The sequence below is a fragment of the Lethenteron reissneri genome, chromosome 67 (genome assembly GCF_015708825.2).
Source record: "Lethenteron reissneri isolate LAM-NWPU_2019-01 chromosome 67, ASM1570882v1, whole genome shotgun sequence".
NCBI classification, from domain to species: domain Eukaryota; kingdom Metazoa; phylum Chordata; class Hyperoartia; order Petromyzontiformes; family Petromyzontidae; genus Lethenteron; species Lethenteron reissneri.
The window spans coordinates 6,055,246-6,075,552 of NC_083845.1; positions in this window are offsets into that span (position 1 = coordinate 6,055,246).

The window sequence follows — 20,307 nt, forward strand, 5'->3', positions numbered from 1 at the left end:
CCATTTGGGATTAAGTCAGCGGTAGTCATCCCACGGGGGAGCAGAACCACCGATCCTTGCCATGGCAATGTGGAATCGCCACCATCTGGGCTCAGGGTGTCACAGCGCCTGACATTCTACGACCGCCATGGAAAGACCCACAAACTTCGACGGAAACCCATGGACAAGAATCTTAAGGGGGCGTCCATAAATGACGTCACGAGATTTTGGACGATTTGTGACCCCCCCCTCCCCTCCTCATCACACGGCGTCACAAAGCTCTGCCCCCCCCCCCCCAAAAAAAAAACATGCTTCAAATCGCTTTAAACTATTGTCATTGTAGCGCGTATTTAATGTGGCGCTGCACTCTGATGTTGTAGGAGAAAACATTTATTAAAAATTCTATTTAATTAAGTAGAACGAGTTGCCTATTTTATTTAAAGTTGTGCAGCATTTTGATGTGACGTCACATTTCTCACCCCCCCCCCCCCCTCGTCACACATCGTCACAAATGTCTGACCCCCACCCCCAGGTGCGTGACGTCATTTATGGACGGGCCCCTAAGACCCGCGTAGAGACCCATCATCATACGCAAGGAAGCAGTCACCCTCGACAAAAAAGGTTAAAGTTCATTATTATTTATTATTATTTAGTATTATTAGTTAGTATTAGTATTTATAATTACTTTATTATCATTTATTATTTATATTTAGTATTATTATTTAATAATATTATTTAGTGCTATTATTGAAATTTTATTATTTATGTATTAGGTATAGCCCTGTGAGCCATTTGGCTCTTGAATCAAAGCCAGCCCCCCCCCCCTCCCCAATATCCTGGCCGAGCACGAAGAAGCTTCCACACGGAGTCAGCAGCTGCGACCCACAGACCAGAGGTCCAGATCGAACCCACGACCTCCTGTACACCAGGCGAAGTAGTTAACATCTCCTAGCCACCGTGATGATGATGAGAGAGAGACACGCAATTTACAAATGTACAGCAGCAGGCATCAGGGTCGGAATCGAACCTACGATCTCCTGTACACAAGGCGAGGTAGTTAACATCTCCTAGCCACCGCGATGATGATGATGATGATGAGAGACACACAAACTCCAAATATACAGCAGGGCATCATCAGGGTCAGGATCGAACCCACGACCTCCTGTACACCAGGCGAGGTCGTTAACACCTCCTAGCCACCGTGTTGATGATGATGATGAGTGACACACAAACTCCAAATATACAGCAGGGCTTATCATGGTCCGGATCGAACGCACGACCTCCTGTACACCAGGCGAGGTAGTTAACATCTCCTAGCCACCGTGATGATGATGAGAGACACGCAAACTCTAAATAAACAGCAAGGCATCATCAGGGTCCAGATCGAACGCACGACCTCCTGTACACCAGGCGAGGTAGTTAACATCTCCTAGCCACCGTGATGGTGATAATGAGAGAGAGAGACACGCAAACTCCAAATAAACAGCAGGGCATCATCAGGATCAGGATCGGACACACGACCTCCTTGCATAACAAGCGAGGTAGTCAACATTTCCGAGCCACCACGGCACCCCAACAATAACAAGAACAACAACAAGAACAACAACAACAGCAACAACAACAGCAGCAAAAACCCCCGGCGAGGGCTCGACACAAGGGCAGCGGGCCCTCGACTCACCGCCACTTTGAAGGGGGACGACGCGCCGATGCCCTCAATGCCCAGAGTCTTGTCGGTCATCACTGACCCAGAGCCACTATGCCTCCTGGGGGCTGACAGGGGATCTGTGGTGGGGGGGGAGGAGGGGAGGAGGGGGGGAGGGGGGGGCAGGAAGAGAAGCGGCATGGGTCGATCAATGTCACTCGCAGGCGCCGATTCATCCACTCGCTCGAACCGTTCGTTCGATCCGTGCGTTGCTGCGCTCCGTTCGGTCAAGCGGTGGAGGGCTACGGCGTTTGGGCCACCGGATCGACGTCGCGTCGTTCGCTGCAATTGGTTCATTCATTTCGTTCGAACATTTCGTTCGCTCGGTTTCGTTCGTTCGCCGTGCACGGTTTGGCTGCGTACAGTGCGAAAGCGGTTCAACAAATATGCAGCCAGAGATAGCAAGACCCAGGGGCTTGAACCCTGCATCTCAACCCCGAGGAGATGGAGAGAGAGACAGAGATAGCCAGACCCAGGGGCTTGAACCCTGAATCTCAAACCCCGAGGAGATGGAGAGAGAGATAAAGACAGCCAGACCCAGGGGCTTGAACCCTGAATCTCAACCCCGAGGAGATGGAGAGAGACAGACAGAGACAGCCAGACCCAGGGGCTTGAACCCTGCATCTCAAACCCCGAAGAGATGGAGAGAGAGAGACAGACAGAGACAGCCAGACCCAGGGGCTTGAACCCTGAATCTCAACCCCGAGGAGATGGAGAGAGACAGACAGAGACAGCCAGATCCAGGGGCTTGAACCCTGAATCTCAACCCCGAGGAGATGGAGAGAGAGATACATACAGAGATAGTCAGACCCGGGGGCTTGAACCCTGAATCTCAACCCCGAAGAGATGGAGCGAGAGAGACAGACAGAGACAGTCAGATCCAGGGCTTGAACCCTGCATCTCAACCACACAGTGTGACCCACACACTCACACAGTGTGACCCACAGACTCACGCAGAGACCCACACATTCACACAGAGACCCACTCACTCACACAGAGACCCACAGACTCATACAGAGACCCACAGACTCACGCATAGACCCACACACTCACACAGTGACCCACAGACTCACACAGAGACCCACAGACTCACACAGGGACCCACAGACTCACACAGTGACCCACTCACTCACACAGAGACCCACAGACTCACACAGAGACCCACACACTCACACAGTGAGACCCACAGATTCACACAGTGAGACCCACAGACTCACACAGAGAGACCCACAGACTCACATAGTGAGACCCATAGACTCACACAGAGACCCACACACTCACACAGTGTGACCCACGAACTCACACAGAGACCCACAGACTCACACAGAGACCCACACACTCACACAGAGACCAACACACTCACACAGTGTGACCCACAGACTCACACAGAGACCCAAGGACTCACACAGAGACCCACAGACTCACACAGAGACCCACACACTCAAACAGAGACCCACTCACTCACACAGAGACCCACACACTCACACAGAGACCCACTCACTCACACAGAGACCCACTCACACAGAGACCCACACACTCACACAGTGTGACCCACAGACTCACACACAGACCCACAGACTCACACATTGTGACCCACAGACTCACACAGTGTGACCCACACAGAGACCCACAGACTCACACAGAGACCCACTCACTCACACAGAGACCCACACACTCACACAGAGACCCACAGACTCACACAGTGCGACCCACACACTCACACAGTGTGACCCACAGACTCACACAGAGACCCACAGACTCACACAGAGACCCACAGACTCACACAGAGACCCATAGACTCACACAGTGTGACCCATAGACTCACATAGAGACCCACAGACTCACACAGAGACCCACACACTAACACAGTGTGACCCACACACTCGCACAGAGACCCACAGACTCGCACAGAGACCCACACACTCACACAGAGACCCACACACTCACACAGAGACCGATAGACTCACACAGTGTGACCCATAGACTCACATAGAGACCCACAGACTCACACAGAGACCCACAGACTCGCACAGAGACCCACAGACTCGCAGAGACCCACACACTCACACAGAGACCCACAGACTCACACAGAGACCCACAGACTCGCACAGAGACCCACAGACTCGCACAGATACCCACAGACTCGCACAGAACCCCCAAACACTCACACAGTGTGACCTGTAGACTCACACAGAGACCCACAGACTCACACAGAGACCCACAGACTCACACAGAGACCCACACACTCACACAGAGACCCACACACTCACACAGAGACCCACTCACTCACACAGAGACCCACACACTCACACAGAGACCCACACACTCACACAGTGTGACCCACAGACTCACACAGAGACCCACACACTCACACAGTGTGACCCATAGACTCACACAGTGTGACCCATAGACTCACACAGAGACCCACACACTCACACAGAGACTCACAGACTCACACAGAGACCCACACATTCACACAGAGATCCACACACTAACACAGTGTGACCCACACACTCGCACAGAGACCCACACACTCACACAGTGTGACCCACACCCTCGCACAGAGACCCACACACTCACACAGTGTGACCCACACACTCGCACAGAGACCCACACACTCACACAGTGTGACCCACAGACTCACACAGTGTGACCTGTAGACTCACACAAAGACCCATGACACTGCCCCCGCCTTGCCTGTGTTATCTCACAAACCGGGGTTGACCTCAAAGGTCGAATCAATGGGCAGTGCGAGGTTAGTACATTTGCGCGAACGTTCCACTTATTCATTCATTCGTTCCGTTCCCCGCCCGTGAAGGAACCTTGGGCCCGGGCCACGCACAAGCGGACATATTCATTCATATGCCGCGGGGGAGGAAATCCGATAATCCGTGAAGCTCTTTTGGTCACAGATGTCTCGGCGAGGGGGCACGTGACAACAACAACAAAACAACCAACACGGCACAAAATAAAACAAAAACACGGAGTAAAATAATACAATAATATAATAATATAATATTTTATTATTCCCATTCTACGTGACTTTAACGAAAGAACCAAGAAGATGAATCCCTGCAGTCACGAAAGCTTTAGATAAAAAAAACACGGAGTGCAAAGTTACAGGAAATGTAAACAAATCACTAACATTTGTTGTTGTGGTTATTGTATACAAATGACAAAATTAAACTATTGTTACTCTTTGGGTCGTTCGGTAAATTCACGGAGATGGGTTGACGATCGCTTGTGTTGCGATCGAAACGTCGTCGTTATTTTTGTTATTTTCTCTGAACCTATCTTCGTGACTTTTTACCGAAAGACCCAAAGAACGTGAATTCCTGCAGTCACGAAAGCTACAAGTCGAGATTTAAACTATTGCTTTTGTTACCTTGCCAGGTAAGGCCTAGCGAACCTATCGGGGTTTCGTTTTCAGAAGCGACCTTGGGTCAGAGGTCGCAAACGGGTTTTGATTCCTTACCTGTACCCGTACCCGGCCGCACCAGGGTCGCAAACGAGTACCCGTACCCGGCCGGGTACGGGTAGCCGGGTATCGGGTAGGGTACGGGTATCGGGTACCTGATTGCGACCTCTGGGATGAAGCCATGTTGCAGGCGCGGGTGGGTTGATTCTAGGAACTTGAATTGTGAGAAGAGACAAGACGTTGGGAAATGAGTGACAAACGGTGACTCACCAGTGACTCACGGTCTACCCGTACCCGTACCCGGCCGCACCAGGGTCGCAAACGGGTACCCGTACCCGGCCGGGTACGGGTAGCCGGGTATCGGGTACCCGGTTGCGACCTCTGCCTTGGGCCCAACACGGCGGGGTCACGCCACCGGTCGAGGTCTCGGTCACGCGTGACCAAGTCACGCGTGACCAAATCCACGCGTGACCAAGTCCACGCGTGACCAAATCCACGCGTGACCAAATCCACGCGTGACCAAAACCACGCGTGACCAAAACCACGCGTGACCAAGTCCACGCGTGACCAAATCCACGCGTGACCAAAACCACGCGTGACCAAGTCCACGCGTGACCAAGTCCACGCGTGACCAAATCCACGCGTGACCAAATCCACGCGTGACCAAGTCCACGCGTGACCAAATCCACGCGTTACCAAGTCCACGCGTGACCAAGTCCACGCGTGACCAAATCCACGCGTGACCATCACGTCAAGGAGCGTGGAACCATCAGCACCACGCAAACTCAGCCGGTCATCTTGCTCACAGCAGCAGTGGCAGCGCTTTCAGACTTGGCTGCTTACGCGGCCGTCTGGAACGCTCTCTTCCCCTTCCGATGTTAGACTCAACACTGCACCATAGACTCAGCACTGCTCATAGACTCAACACTGCACCATAGACTCAGCACTGCTCAGAGACTCAACACTGCCCATAGACTCAACACTGCCCCATAGACTCAACACTGCCCATAGACTCAACACTGCACCATAGACTCAACACTGCCCATAGACTCAACACTGCCCATAGACTCAACACTGCCCATAGACTCAACTACTGCCCATAGACTCAACACTGCCCATAGACTTAACACTGCCCATAGACTCAACACTGCCCATAGACTTAACACTGCCCATAGACTCAACACTGCCCGATAGACTAAACACTGCACCATAGACTCAGCACTGCTCATAAACTCAACACTGCCCATAGACTCAACACTGCCCGATAGACTCAACACTGCACCATAGACTCAACACTGCCCATAGACTCAACACTGCCCCATAGACTCAACCTGCCCATAGACTCACCTGCCCATAGACTCCAACACTGCCCCCTCGACTCAACACTGCAACCAACACTGCCCATAGACTCAACACTGCCCATAGACTCAACACTGCCCATAGACTCAACACTGCCCATAGACTCAACACTGCCATAGACTCAACACTGCCCATAGACTCAACACTGCACCATAGACTCAACACTGCCATAGACTCAACACTGCCCATAGACTCAACACTGCCCATAGACTCAACACTGCACCATAGACTCAACACTGCCCATAGACTCAACACTGCCCATAGACTCAACACTGCCCATAGACTCAACACTGCCCATAGACTCAACACTGCCCATAGACTCAACACTGCCCATAGACTCAACACTGCCCATAGACTCAACACTGCCCATAGACTCAACACTGCACCATAGACTCAACACTGCCCATAGACTCAACACTGCCCATAGACTCAACACTGCCCATAGACTCAACACTGCACCATAGACTCAACACTGCCATAGACTCAACACTGCCCATAGACTCAACACTGCACCATAGACTCACACTGCCCATAGACTCAACACTGCCCATAGACTCAACACTGCCCATAGACTCAACACTGCCCATAGACTCAACACTGCCCATAGACTCAACACTGCCCATAGACTCAACACTGCCCATAGACTCAACACTGCACCATAGACTCAACACTGCCCATAGACTCAACACTGCCCATAGACTCAACACTGCCCATAGACTCAACACTGCACCATAGACTCAACACTGCCCATAGACTCAACACTGCCCATAGACTCAAGACTGACCCATAGACTCAACACTGCACCATCAACCCCACACTGCACCATAGACTCAACACTGCACCATAGACTCAACACTGCACCATAGACTCAACACTGACCCATAGACTCAACACTGCCCATAGACTCAACACTGACCCATAGACTCAACACTGCACGATAGACTCAACACTGCACCATAGACTTAACACTGCCCATAGACTCAATACTGCCCGATAGACTCAACACTGCACCATAGACTCAACACTGCCCATAGACTCAACACTGCCCATAGACTCAACACTGACCCATAGACTCAACACTGCACCATAGACTCAACACTGCACCATAGACTCAACACTGCACACCATAGACTCAAACACTGCCCATAGACTCAACACTGACCCATAGACTCAACACTGCCTCATAGACTCACACTGACCCATACTCACACTGGACTAACACTGCACCATAGACTCACACTGCACCATAGACTCAACACTGCAACCATAGACTCAACACTGCCCTAGACTCAAACACTGACCCATAGACTCAACACTTGCCTCAGACTCACACTGCACCACAGACTCAACACTGCACCATAGACTGAACACTGCACCATGACTCAACACTGCAACCATAGACTCAACACTGCACCATAGATTCAACACTGCACCATAGGCTCAACACTGCCCATAGACTCAACACTGCCCATAGACTCAACAATGCACCATAGACTCAACACTGCACCATAGACTCAACACTGCACCATAGACTCAACACTGCCCAAGACTCAGCACTGCCCATAGACTCAACACTGCACCATAGACTCAACACTGCCCATAGACTCAACACTGCCCCATAGACTCAACACTGCCCCATAGACTCAACACTGACCCATAGACTCAACACTGCACGATAGACTCAACACTGCACCATAGACTCAACACTGCCCATAGACTCAACACTGCCCATAGACTAAACACTGCCCATAGACTCAACACTGCCCATAGACTCAACACTACCCATAGACTCAACACTGCAACATAGACTCAACACTGCCCATAGACTCAACACTGACCCATAGACTCAACACTGACCCATAGACTCAACACTGCCCCATAGACTCAACACTGCAACATAGACTCAACACTGCACCATAGACTCAACACTGCACGATAGACTCAACACTGCCCATAGACTCAACACTGCCCATAGACTCAGCACTACCCATAGACTCAACACTGCCTCATAGACTCAACACTGCACCACAGACTCAACACTGCACCATAGACTCAACACTGCACCATAGACTCAACACTGCCCATAGACTCAACACTGACCCATAGACTCAATACTGCCTCAGACTCAACACTGCACCACAGACTCAACACTGCACCACAGACTCAACACTGCACCATAGACTCAACACTGCACCATAGACTCAACACTGCACCATAGATTCAACACTGCACCATAGGCTCAACACTGCACCATAGGCTCAACACTGCCCATAGACTCAACACTGCCCATAGACTCAACAATGCACCATAGACTCAACACTGCACCATAGACTCAACACTGCACCATAGACTCAACACTGCCCATAGACTCAGCACTGCCCATAGACTCAACACTGCACCATAGACTCAACACTGCCCATAGACTCAACACTGACCCATAGACTCAACACTGCCCCATAGACTCAACACTTCACCATAGACTCAACACTGCACCATAGACTCAACACTGCACCATAGACTCAACACTGCCCATAGACTCAACACTGCCCATAGACTCAACACTACCCATAGACTCAACACTGCAACATAGACTCAACACTGCCCATAGACTCAACACTGACCCATAGACTCAACACTGACCCATAGACTCAACACTGCCCCATAGACTCAACACTGCCCATAGACTCAACACTGCACCATAGACTAAACACTGCCCATAGACTCAACACTGCACCATAGACTCAACACTGCACCATAGACTCAACACTGCACCATAGACTCAACACTGCACCATAGACTCAACACTGCACCGACTCAGAGAGAGAGAGAGGACGACTCGTTATTATTTGTAATTGGTTTATAAATAGGCTCACTGAAGCAGCAAATTGTTGACTGGTATTAATCACACAACCACACACACAAACACAACGATCCCCCGTGTAGCCTGTGCAGACTGTTGGGGCAAGTGCTGTTAGCGAGCACCTAGGAAGGCTACCGGCACTGTGGCACATGAGGGGTGGGTGGCCAGCACCACGCCCGGCCGCCTTTGTCTCCCCAGTGGCGATGTTTACTACACACCGCGCGAGAAATTCATTTGAGGCTGAGTCGACCTAAGAGAGGACCACGAGCGGTTCAGAAAATCGTCACTGGTGGTGTTGGCCGTGGGTGGGAATCGAACCCGGGCCACCGGGTTCATAGCGCGGCGTAGCGCTAAACGATACACTACACAAAAATTCACACACGCAAATTCACACACGGCGACACACACCCATTCACACACACGAAAATTCACACACGCAAATTCACACACGCAAATTCACACACGGCGACACACACCCATTCACACACACGCAAATTCACACAAGGCTACACACACACAAATTCACACACGGCTACACAACAACAACAACCGCCATTCGCCACTAAGTGGCGGTGACGTCACCACGATGCTTGTGCCAGGCCAAGTGCACCTTGAGGCCACGTGAAGTGTCGAAAGCCCGCTGGCAGGAGGTCACGGGGCAGACCCAGGTGCCACTGGTCGACTGACCGAGATGACCGAGATGACTGGCTGATGCACCACCTGTGCCCCCTACTGTGCCAACTTGCTGTGCTTTAGCCACCCGGCGCTCCGCTCGTTGTTGTGAGCGTCGCTCCTCCGCCCTCCGTTGTTGTTGGAGGGCGACTGCCTCCAACTGCCCAGTAGCGTCCTTCACGAGCCTCCTCCACTGAGGCCGATCTTGACACCGCTGGTACCAGTCATCGGCAAGTCCACTCAGCTCCACGTCCTCCTGTACCACATCACTCCATCTCTTCTCCAGCCCGTGCCGCGCCCGTCTAGCCCCCTCGATCCGGCCGAACAAAAGCTGTTTAGGCATGCGGTGGCTGGGCATGCGGGCTACATGACCCAGCCAACGCAGCCTTGCCTGCCGGAGGAGCTCACTGATGGGACCTTGCCCAGATCTTTCAAGGATTTGTGAGCTCCTCACACAATCCAGCCTGGTTAAACCCAGGATGGATCGTAGGCAGGCCAGCCTAAATGTTTCCAACCGGCGAAGATGCTCCACCAGGGGGGTCCACGTCTCGCAAGCGTAGAGAAGGGAGGGAATGACCGTGGCCGAGAAGACCTGAAGCTTCGTGCGGAGCGACAGACCAGGTAGCTTCCACACAGCGTTACGCAACCGATGAAAAGATATTGCCGCTCGACTGATTCGGAGTGAGACCTCTGCTGATAGACTGGAGCCGGTCATAAGCACACTGCCCAGGTATGGGAAACTCTCCACTCTCTCCACAACTGCCCCATCACCAATTGGGAGTTGTGGGGGTGGAGTGTCCGATGGTACAAAATACCCAGGCAGGTGCTTGGTTTTGGTGGGGCTGATGGTAAGGCCCCACCTCTTAGTGGCACGCTCCAGTCTCAGCAGCAGCGCCTCCAACTCCTCTTCTGAATGAGCAGCTATTACCAAATCATCGGCATACATAACGTGGTTGACCAATAGGGAGCCATCCCTTGATCGCACCCGGGCGTCGATCAGCCTCCCATTATATCTGTACCAAACGGAAATTCCCCCGGTACAGCTATTGAAGGCTTCACGAACTACGCGGTCAAAATAGATGTTAAATAATGTGGGAGCCAGAGGACATCCCTGTCGCACCCCAAGGTGTACAGGGAAAGGCTCCGACTCCCGGCCGCGTAGTTTTACCCGGGCCCGCTCACGGCTACACACACACATTCACACACACAAATTCACACGCAAATGCACACACGGCTACACACACAAATGCACACACGCACACACAAATCCACGTACAAATTCACACGGCTACACACACACACCAACACACACATTCACTCAACAATCGCCCGACATTGGCTGCTAAGTGGTGGTGACACAAACACAGTGTGTGTGTACCATCAGCCAAGGGCACACAAAGACAAAGGTGCCCCTCCCCGTGTCACCTTCACACTCGGCTACACGCACGCAAATTCACACTCGGCTACACGCACACAAATTCACACTCGGCTACACGCACGCAAATTCACACTCGGCTACACGCACGCAAATTCACACTCGGCTACACGCACGCAAATTCACACTCGGCTACACGCACGCAAATTCACACTCGGCTACACGCACGCAAATTCACACTCGGCTACACGCACGCAAATTCACACTCGGCTACACGCACGCAAATTCACACTCGGCTACACGCACAGCAAATTCACACTCGGCTACACGCACACAAATTCACACTCGGCTACACGCACACAAATTCACACTCGGCTACACGCACACAAATTCACACTCGGCTACACGCACACAAATTCACACTCGGCTACACGCACGCAAATTCACACTCGGCTACACGCACGCAAATTCACACTCGGCTACACGCACGCAAATTCACACTCGGCTACACGCACACAAATTCACACTCGGCTACACGCACACAAATTCACACTCGGCTACACGCACACAAATTCACACTCGGCTACACGCACGCAAATTCACACTCGGCTACACGCACGCAAATTCACACTCGGCTACACGCACGCAAATTCACACTCGGCTACACGCACGCAAATTCACACTCGGCTACACGCACACAAATTCACACTCGGCTACACGCACGCAAATTCACACTCGGCTACACGCACGCAAATTCACACTCGGCTACACGCACGCAAATTCACACTCGGCTACACGCACACAAATTCACACTCGGCTACACGCACGCAAATTCACACTCGGCTACACGCACGCAAATTCACACTCGGCTACACGCACGCAAATTCACACTCGGCTACACGCACACAAATTCACACTCGGCTACACGCACACAAATTCACACTCGGCTACACGCACACAAATTCACACTCGGCTACAAGCACGCAAATTCACACTCGGCTACACGCACGCAAATTCACACTCGGCTACACGCACGCAAATTCACACTCGGCTACACGCACACAAATTCACACTCGGCTACACGCACGCAAATTCACACACGCACACACAAATGCACATACAAATTCACACACGGCTCACAAACACAAATTCACACTCGGCTACACACAAATTCACACGCAAATTCACACACGCGGTTATACACACGGCTACACACCCACAAATTCACACGCGGCTACACACACACACATTCACACACACACCTACACACACACGGCTACACAATACATTCACACACACACATATACATTCACACACACACACACACAAATTCACGTCTACACACACACAGACCTACGCATCAATCGGCAAGTGTTGGTGACACAATCACATCGCGTGCACCAGGCTAGGTGTCTCTCTACCATCGATAGTGCATAGACCAGAGTGGTGAAGTATGTACGTGTGTCTATCTACCATCGATGGTGCATAGACCAGTGGTGAAGTATGTACGTGTGTCTATCTACCATCGATGGTGCATAGACCAGTGGTGAAGTATGTACGTGTGTCTATCTACCATTGAGCAGCAGCTGTTCATCCTCTTCTGCGTAGAAGTCGGCCAGATCTGAGCCTGGCAGTGACCTCAGCGTGGTCATCCCCATGGGACGATGACGCCTCCCAACACGTCCTCAACACGAATTCAACCTCCTCCACTCAACTCCAAGTCAAAGCAAATCGAAATTGCAGAAGATGTGATGGTGGTGGTTGTTGTTGTTGTTTACCAGTTGAGAGATTTAACTCCACGCCATCGTGTTGTCTTCATCCATCTCGTCTGTTTACTCCTCCTCCTCCTCCTCGTCAACTGAGACTCCCTACCAACCCAAGCTCAATCGGAATTTCCGTGAAGAGGTGGTGATGGTGGTGGTGATGGTGGTGGGTAGTTGAGAGGTCGTTCACTTTACACCACCTCTGTCTTCCTCCTCCTCCAGAAACAACTCCCAACTCAAGCAAACTCGTAGTGGTGGTAGTGGTGGTGGTAGTGGTGGTGGTAGTGGTGGTGGTGGTATTAATGAGTGTTGTTAATGATGGTAGTGGTGGTGGTAGTGGTGGTGGTAGTGGTGGTGGTAGTAATGATAGTGTTGTTAATGATGGTAGTGGTGGTGGTAGTGGTGGTGGTAGTGGTGGTGGTGGTATTAATGATAGTGTTGTTAATGATGGTAGTGGTGGTGGTAGTGGTGGTGGTAGTGGTGGTGGTATTAATGATAGTGTTGTTAATGATGGTAGTGGTGGTGGTAGTGGTGGTGGTAGTGGTGGTGGTATTAATGATAGTGTTGTTAATGATGGTAGTGGTGGTGGTAGTGGTGGTGGTATTAATTATAGTGTTGTTAATGATGGTAGTGGTGGTGGTAGTGGTGGTGGTATTAATGATAGTGTTGTTAATGATGGTAGTGGTGGTGGTAGTGGTGGTGGTAGTGGTGGTGGTATTAATGATAGTGTTGTTAATGATGGTAGTGGTGGTGGTAGTGGTCGTGGTAGTGGTGGTGGTATTAATGATAGTGTTGTTAATGATGGTAGTAGTGGTGGTTGTGAAGATAGTGGTGGTGGTAGTAGCGGTGGTGGTAGTGGTGGTGGTAGTGGTGGTGGTATTAATGATAGTGTTGTTAATGATGGTAGTGGTGGTGGTTGTGAAGATAGTGGTGGTGGTAGTAGCGGTGGTGGTAGTGGTGGTGGCAGTGATGCTAGCAGTGATTTCAAGGGCACTATTTGAAAGTCATCACTCCACCACGACTCCTCTCTTCCTACCACACCTACCTCCTCATCCGAACATGCTCACAATGCAGAAGAGATTGTACCGATGACGACAACGACGATGATGGTGGTGGTGGTTGCTGTTGACGACGTTCATCCATTGACAGCGATCACTCCAACTCCACCCCCGATCCCCGTCATCATCATCATAGCGAATTCTCCTCTCGCCACGCAAACTCACATTTAGCAGGTGAGCAGACCTCGTCTCTCTCTCCCCTCTCTCTCTCTCCCCTCTCCCGTCTCTCTCTTCGTGTCTGTCTCTCCTCTCTCACCTCCCCTCTCTCTTCCTCTCTCTCTCTCCGCCGTCTCCTCCTACGCCTTTGTCTTGTGATTGTTTACATTTACCAGCTCATCTTCCGATCTCTCTCTCTATCTCTGTCGCTCTCTCTCTCTCGATCTATCCGCCAGAATCGTATTGAGGTGGCGCTGTTCTGCCGGTAACAATGACCACAACCACCACCACCACTAACCACCACCACCAATCAGAACCACCACCACCACGGTGGATGAGCTTCTCTCTCTCTGTCTGTATCTGTCTCTCTCTGCCTCTCTGTCTGTCTCTGTCTGCCTCTCTGTCCGTCTCTCTGTCCGTCTCTCGCAAAAGGCAACACAAACAATAGCCGAGACGGATATCGCAGCGACGCCTAAAAATAACGGGTTGTGTGTGTGGGTGTTAATATTCACACGCGCGCGCACAAAACAAGACCGCGATGTGAATTGAACGATTCACAACTCAACGCGGCCCAGAGCTCCCTGCGACCTCGGAGCGAGCGAGCAGCAATACATCGGCAGCTGGCGGAACGATGACTGCAGGAGAGCGGTGAGCGAGAATGATTTTGTTTTGGTCGGGGTGGTGGCGTGGGTGTGGGTGGGGTGGGTGGGTGTGGATGTGGGGGGGTGGGTGGGTGTGAGTGGGTGGGTGGGGGTGGGTGCGCGTGGGTGGGTGTGGGGGTGGGTGGATGTGGGTGTGGATGGGGTGGATGGGGTGGTGGGTGGGTGGATGGGGTGGGTGGGGGGTGTGGATGGGTGGTGGATGGGTGGTGGGTGGGTGGATGGGGTGGATGGGGTGGGTGGATGGGTGGTGGGTGGGTGGATGAGGTGGGTGGGTGGATGGGGTGGATGGGTGGGTGGGTGGATGGGGGGGTGGGTGTGGATGGGGTGGTGGGTGGGTGAGGGGTGGTGGGTGGGTGTGGGTGGGGTGGTGGGGGGGGGGTGACCCAAATTCGCTCGTTTCAGACTCGAGACGCCGTTCCTAAGAGACGCCGGCGCGTTTGGCGAGAGGGGGGGGGGCAGCGGGAATATGCTGAGCCATCGTGCGGGTGGGTGAGCGGGGGGTGGGTGGGTGAGCGGGGGGTGGGTGAGCGGGTTGTGGGTGGGTGGGTGAGCGGGGGGTGGGTGAGCGGGGGGTGGGTGAGCGGGGGGTGGGTGGGTGGGTGAGCGGGGGGTGGGTGGGTGGGTGAGCGGGGGGTGGGTGGGTGGGTGAGCGGGGGGTGGGTGGGTGGGTGAGCGGGGGGTGGGTGAGCGGGGGGTGGGTGGGTGAGCGGGGGGTGGGTGGGTGGGGGGTGGGTGAGCGGGGGGTGGGTGGGGGGGGGGTGGGTGAGCGGGGGGGTGGGTGGGTGGGGGGGTGGGTGAGCGGGGGGTGGGTGGGTGGGTGGGTGGGTGAGCGGGTGGGTGGGCGAGTGGGTGGGTGAGCGTGTGGGTGAGCGGGTGGGCGAGTGGGTGAGTGGGTGAGTGGGTGAGCGGGGTGGGTGAGTGGGTGAGCGGGTGGGTGAGCGGGGGGTGGTGGGTGGGTGAGTGGGTGAGTGGGTGGGTGAGTGAGTGGGTGGGTGAGCGGGTGGGTGAGTGGGTGGGTGGGTGAGTGGGTGGGTGAGCGGGTGGGTGAGCGGGTGGGTGGAGTGGGGTGAGCGGGTGGGTGAGTGGGTGAGCGGGTGGGTGAGCGGGGGGTGGTGGTGGGTGAGTGGGTGAGCGGGTGGGTGAGTGGGTGGGGGGTGAGTGGGTGGGTGAGCGGGTGGGTGAGTGGGTGGGTGGGTGAGTGGGTGGGTGAGCGGGTGGGTGAGTGGGTGAGCGGGTGAGTGGGTGAGCGGGTGGGTGAGCGGGGGGTGGTGGGTGGGTGAGTGGGTGAGCGGGTGGGTGAGTGGGTGGGTGGGTGAGTGGGTGGGTGAGTGGGTGGGTGAGCGGGTGGGTGAGTGGGTGAGCGGGTGGGTGAGTGGGTGAGCGGGTGGGTGAGCGGTGGGTGGTGGGTGGGTGAGCGGGTGGGTGAGTGGGTGGGTGGGTGAGTGGGTGGGTGAGCGGGTGGGTGAGTGGGTGGGTGGGTGAGTGGGTGGGTGAGTGGGTGAGCGGGTGGGTGAGTGGGTGAGCGGGTGGGTGAGCGGGGGGTGGTGGGTGGGTGAGTGGGTGAGCGGGTGGGTGAGTGGGTGGGTGGGTGAGTGGGTGGGTGAGCGTCTGGGTGAGTGGCTGGGTGAGCGGGTGGGTGAGCGGGTGGGTGGGTGAGCGGGCGGGTGAGCGGGTGGGTGAGTGGGTGAGAGTAATGGGGTCTCATCACACCAGCTGGATGGGCGGTTATTGTTGTGGTGGAGGGGAAGGAGGGTGGTGGTGGTGGCGGCAGTGATTTGATAGTGGTGGCGATTATGATCTGTGGTGGTATTAAATAATTAATGATGGTGATTATAATTGTGGTGGTGCTGGTGATTTCTGTATGAATGTGGGTGGTGGTTTATTAATGCGGCGGTGCTGGTGGTGGCTGGATTAGCGGGTGGTTGTTGTTGGAGGGAGAGAGGGAGGATGAATTGGTTGTGGTCGTGATGGTGGCGATTGTTTGAAAGTGCTGATGGGTGAGCGGTGGTGCACCGGTTAGCACGCCGCTACGCTACGAACCCGGCCACCCGAGTTCGATTCCCGCTCACGGCCAACACCACCACCACCAAGTGACGATGTTCTTGAGCCGGTCCTGGGGCCTCCCCCTAGGTCGACTCAGCCTCAAACGAGTCCGTGGCAAGGGTACGTAGTAAACATCGCCACCGGGGGAGACAAAGGCGGCCGGGCGTGGTTCTGGCCACCCCCCAGGTGCTACTCGCTAACAGAACTCCAAAGGCTATCCGGGGGTTCTTTGTCTTTGTGCGGCGGTGGTGGTGGTTGTTGGTGGTGGTTGGTGGTGGTTGGTGGTGGTGGTGGTGGGGTGCGGTTTCCCCCAAAGTGAGGGGGGGGTGTCCGGGTCCCTGCCCACCCCCCCGATGGCTATCAACACCAGTGACGATTATCCCCAAGGTAGACTCAGCCTCAAACGAGTACAAGGTGCGATGTGTAAACATCGCCACTGGGGAGACAAAGGCGGACCGGGCGTGGTGCTGGCCACCCACCCCCTCGTGTGCCACCGTGCCGGCCTTCATAGGTGCTCGCTAACAGGCACTTGCCCCTGCAGTCCGTCAAGGCTACACGGGGGACCTTTGTCTTTGTACCGGTCCTGGGCCTTCATGTAGTTCGACTCGTTTTGTTCACGGCACCCCCCCCCCCCCCCCCCGGTCAGACTCACGGCGCCCCATCTGGGAGAGTTGAGGCAGCCTTGCTTCGATGCAAAGCAAATCTCTGGATTCTAGATTTGAAGCTTTCGTGACTGCAAGGATTCATATTCTTAGTTCTTTCGGTAAAGTCACGTAGGTAAAAAAATGAAATAAAAATGTATAAAAATAAAATTCATTTAATTTAGTTTTTTCGGTAAAGTCACGTAGGTAAAAAATGAAATTTAAATTATAAAAAAAAAATCTTTTTATTTTGTTCTTTCGGTAAAGTCACGTAGGTGAAGATGGAAGCTTGTGTTGCCTCCGAAACGTCGTGATTTTTATTTGTATTAATTTTAATTTCATTTTTTACCTACATGGTGACTTTACCGAAAGAACTAAGAGTACAAATCTCTGGACCCGGTTTCGACATCCCGTGCGCGTGCATCGTGTGTGTGCATCGTGTGTGTGCATCGTGTGTGTGCATCGTGTGTGTGTGTGTCTCCCCATTAAGAGAAGGGCCTCACTCTGCTTGCGAGGTCGCACGAAATGCCACAGACGGATCACACAACACGTTAGGGCTGACCTCGTAAAGGAGCTCTAAACCATCGACATCAACATCACGCGTATACTCAACACTGCCCATAGACTCAACACTGCCCATAGACTCAACACTGCACCATAGACTCAACACTACCCATAGACTCAACACTGCCCATAGACTCAACACTGCCCATAGACTCAACACTGCTCATAGACTCAACACTGCCCATAGACTCAACACTGCCCATAGACTCAACACTGCCCATAGACTCAACACTGCACCATAGACTCAACACTACCCATAGACTCAACACTACCCATAGACTCAACACTGCCCATAGACTCAACACTGCCCATAGACTCAACACTGCCCATAGACTCAACACTGCCCATAGACAAAACACTACCCATCGACTCAACACTGCCCATAGACTCAACACTGCACCATAGACTCAACACTACCCATAGACTCAACACTGCCCATAGACTCAACACTACCCATAGACTCAACACTACCCATAGACTCAACACTGCCCATAGACTCAACACTACCCATAGACTCAACACTACCCATAGACTCAACACTGCCCATAGACTCAACACTGCCCATAGACTCAACACTGCACCATAGACTCAACACTGCCCATAGACTCAACACTACCCATAGACTCAACACTACCCATAGACTCAACACTGCTCATAGACTCAACACTGCCCATAGACTCAACACTGCCCATAGACTCAACACTGCCCATAGACTCAACACTGCACCTCCGATAAGCACAGTTGCCTATGTACGGTGCGCAAAAAGTTTAACGTACATTGCTGAAGGTGCATTGCCAGACCTTATAGGCAAAGTCCCTCTTTCTCTATGACACGGGTCCGACAGTTAATGTGTACGTGTGTCTGTGAGCACGTGTGTGTGTTGTCGTGTGTGTGTACGTGTGTGTGTACGTGTGTGTACGTGTGTGTGTACGTGTGTGTACATGTGTGCACGTTTGTGTACGTGTGTGTTTGTGTACGTGTGTGTGTGTTTGTGTACGTGTGTGTGTACGTGTGTGTGTACGTGTGTGTACGTGTGTGTTTGTTTGTGTACGTGTGTGTGTGCGTGTGTGTGTACATGCGTGTACGTGTGTGTACGTGTGTGTACGTGTGTGTACGTGTGTGTGTACGTGTGTGTGTGTACGTGTGTGTACGTGTATGTACGTGTGTGTGTACGTGTGTGTACGTGTGTGTGTACGTGTGTGTGTGTACATGTGTGTACGTGTGTGTGTGTTTGTGTGCGTGTGTGAGTACGTGTGTGTGTACGTGTGTGTGTTTGTGTACGTGTGTGTGTTTGTGTGTGTACATGTGTGTACGTGTGTGTGTGTACATGTGTGTACGTGTGTGTGTGTACATGTGTGTACGTGTGTGTGTTTGTGTATGTGTGTGTACGTGTGTGTACGTGTGTGTGTTTATGTACATGTGTGTACGTGTGTGTACGTGTGTGTGTGTACGTGTGTGTGTTTGTGTACATGTGTGTACGTGTGTGTACGTGTGTGTGTGTACATGTGTGTACGTGTGTGTGTTTGTGTATGTGTGTGTACGTGTGTGTACGTGTGTGTGTTTGTGTACATGTGTGTACGTGTGTGTGTTTGTGTACGTGTGTGTGTTTGTGAACGTGTGTGTGCACATGTGTGCCCGTGTGTGTACGTGTGTGTACGTGTGTGTGTTTGTGTACATGTGTGTACGTGTGTGTACGTGTGTGTGTGTACATGTGTGTACGTGTGTGTGTTTGTGTATGTGTGTGTACGTGTGTGTACGTGTGTGTGTTTGTGTACATGTGTGTACGTGTGTGTGTTTGTGTACGTGTGTGTGTTTGTGAACGTGTGTGTGCACATGTGTGCCCGTGTGTGTACGTGTGTGTACGTGTGTGTGTTTGTGTACATGTGTGTATGTGTGTGTACGTGTGTGTGTGTACATGTGTGTACGTGTGTGTGTTTGTGTATGTGTGTGTACGTGTGTGTACGTGTGTGTGTTTGTGTACATGTGTGTACGTGTGTGTACGTGTGTGTGTTTGTGTACGTGTGTGTGTTTGTGAACGTGTGTGTGCACATGTGT